Source organism: Musca vetustissima, unplaced genomic scaffold, assembly GCF_032173495.1.
Source record: "Musca vetustissima isolate MV318-11 ecotype Yass unplaced genomic scaffold, APGP_CSIRO_Mvet_v1 utg17149, whole genome shotgun sequence".
NCBI classification, from domain to species: domain Eukaryota; kingdom Metazoa; phylum Arthropoda; class Insecta; order Diptera; family Muscidae; genus Musca; species Musca vetustissima.
The window spans coordinates 37,742-41,376 of NW_026877415.1; positions in this window are offsets into that span (position 1 = coordinate 37,742).

Sequence of the window (3,635 nt, forward strand, 5' to 3'; positions counted from 1 at the left end):
ATTTGTTTCACAATATAAACACATACATATATATATTTAAAGTTGATTTACATAAAGCAATATGTAAATTGACTTATTCACATCCTTATATACATATATACTATATATTTATATGAGAAATCGGATTAAAAAATAATTGTACATTTAATTTATAACAAAAAAAAAAAAAAAAAAAAAAACAACCAATATTTTCGTAACAATTAAAAGAATACACAACATAATAATGCTTATAGTGCCTCTATATAATAAAATCACAAGATACATATAATTACAATTAATTAATATGTAAATTCGAATAATGAAGCATATACTGAACATATTTTAATTATCAAATAGATTTTTTGTTATGAAAAAAATTAAATGTTGTTACAAAAGTAACCAAAGTGTAGACATTGTCTAATGTATAGGAATAAAGGAGAACGGCGTAAAATCTCCAATGTGATTTTGATATTAGTTTATGGATTGACATTAAGGAAGCATGACTGAAATCCTTGAATGTGTCTTTAAAATGCAACCTCATAAATCATGGCACAATGAATAGGTAGTCCATTTAGCGCACCTGATCCACTTAAATTCGATGTGCAGTGTTGCCAACCATTTTTTGTTTGATACATCATCATGCTCATGGTACAATGAATAGGTAGTCCATTTAGATCAGCTGATGCCTTGATTAACTGTCAACGTGGTAAATTTTACTTGAATTAGATGTGCAATGCTGACAAATTTTTGAAATATTATATGGAAAAATTTGACAAATAATCGAGACCAAAAAAATGTTTTTGTTTTGATACATCACCTTATTATTGTACACAAGATTCGAGAAAAAAGTGATGGCAAGTTCACATTTATATTCCCAGTTGTTTGGCAAAGATGAGCAAAAATAGCAGCATCCTGTTATAGGTTTCCTGCCATCAGTAGAAGCAGCCGTAGAAATGGCTCGGTATATTGTACCGTCTCCACTGGCCTTCCCAAAAAACTATCAATTACTGATTTGGTGGAAAAATGGCGCGTTACTTGGTTGGTTACTCTTTCTTCAATTATAGGCGCTCACAAAGTTTACTCCAAATTTCTCAAAATTGTTTGTTGTTTGACATGGAACAGTTCTGCAGTCCTCATAAAATATGATGTATGCCGCGAAATCATATTTTTGTGTGCCTCTGTGTGCTGAATTAACGAAGCGCCTGGTCCACAACATCCACGCCACCTTTCGGTCTATTGTAAAAATTGATGCTTTCTGGTTTGCCGTTATCATCTACAATTGCATCATTACGCATTGTCGACAAAAATATTACGGAATTTCTTTTCCGCTGTTTATATGAAACCATAGTAACATTCTCGTGGAATCCAAATTTGCTCATCCCAACGGTACAACTCTTAGTTCTGTTGGTATATAGGCTTTGATTCGCTGCAGTGCTCCAACAATGCTGAGTTTGACGGATAGAAGCTGGGTCAACTAAATCTCTAACTACTCTTTCGCCGACACCGATTGCGCGACCACTCTCTTGTTTGCACGTGTATATTTGGCCTTGAAGAGGATACAAAATTTTTGGCATCGCATATCCACCATACATTAACACCGTTTTTCAAAGGCTTCGATGGGATGTACTGGGTAAATTTTGTTCTGACACGGTAAGCAAACAATTGTTCGTCGATTTTTAAATTTTCTGTAGGCACATAATATTTTGCGAGATTGGCGTTCAGCATTTCCCAAATATCTCGTATTCTTCTTCCTGTTGTCGCATCAAAACGAATAAGAACCTAAAAGCGGGTTAATTCCATTGTTGCACGGAATATAAGATGAGGCAATTGCGTACTCTGATTATGGACTCTTGTTTCCACAGGTGGTTATGGATTGTAGGGTTAAAATGCAACCTCATCAATCAACATCAATAGGGTACACAAGAAGCGAGAAAAAGGTGATGCCAAGTTTATATGATTTATTTGCGCTAAATTATTTATGGAGGCATCATTAAAAACCGTTCATGCTCAAAGATCTTTCTAAATGCAAATAAGTTTCGGATATCAAATTTCAGAATTCAAACACAACCAGATTCCAAAATTTTACTTAATTTCTGTCAGCTGCGGAATTATTTTATAATTCTCTTATATTTTGAAATTATTGAAAATTACACGAGTTAATTTTTTCAACAAACCCTTGTTCAGTATTTGCTTCACACCATCAAATCGAATTTATATTTGCAAAAAAATATATAGTATATATACAATTAATATTTAAAGAAATATAAAATCTCCAAACAAGGTCAATAAGCATAATGATATTTTTTTAAAAACAATTAAAACAAAGAACTGCATATAAATACAATAAAAATACACAATAGTTTTAAGATACCTACAAAACTTATCAATACCAAAAAAATAATTTTCACTTTGATTTTGTAAATCTACAAAACAAAAATACAATGACAACACCAAAAAAAAAATATTTCAAATTCAAAATTTTTCAAATTTGAAAAACAAAAATAAGATTGAAAAAATCAATCAAAAAAATTTTATCTAAAAACAATATATAACAAAATTTAATAAGCTTTGGCACAACAAAAATAAAATAAAACCATGTTTTTCTACTCAAAATCCAATTTCGAAACAATAAAACCAAACCAATACAGCAAAATTTCAAAAACAATGATACACTCCAAAAAAAACAAAGAAAACCAATTCAAGATCTATAAACAAAATTCCAACCACTGGAGAGATAATTTTATCGGCTCCAATTCTCGAACAACAACCTCAAAAACAAAACAAAAGCAAGTTTCGGCAAACAAATGAATTTCGAAAAGATTTCTTTCGGCCATAAGAATTTCGGTAACGATATTTGACCAACTAACCAAGAACTAATTTCGGTTAAGATTTTTCGATTACAACCTGGAAAAAAAACAAACAAAAAAAATACTGTCAAACAAAATAATTTTCATTTTCGTTATTATGACTTTTATTTTTTATTTATAATTATTTTTTATAAGTTTATTTCATTGATTAATTGACACATTGAAACAACGTACAAATTACTTTACTATAAAATCCCCTCCCCCTCTCTCACTCTTCCCCCCAAACATTGATAAGCATTCGAATATGAACGTGTAACTCAAATAAACTGAACCTTAACAACAACAACAAACACCAACTGATAAAACTGAACAACAAATATTTTATTATGGAGTTTTATTTGCAATAGAGCAACAACAATAAAAAAAATAAAAACAAAATATTTAAGCAGTAACCTTATAAATAAAATAATAATAAAAAACGTTATATAATAATATTATATACATGAACAACAACAACAACAAAGGCTCAGGGTAAAAAGAATACAGATTCTTCCAATTTTATTAACAACAACAACAACTATTACAACAAAATAAACAAACCACAATAGTACCAATATTTTTAAATCAACCAAAACTACAACAACAGCAATGTTTAAAAAACAACAACAACATACCACAACAATAACAAAACTAAATAGCTAAACCATAATTATTATTAAATTGTGACAACAACAAAAACATATTTTTTATTAAACAAAAAAGAAAACAAAAAACAAACGTAATAAATAAATAAAATATTGAATAACTGAATTATTTACAATCAAATCAATAGTGATGCAAAGTTAATTG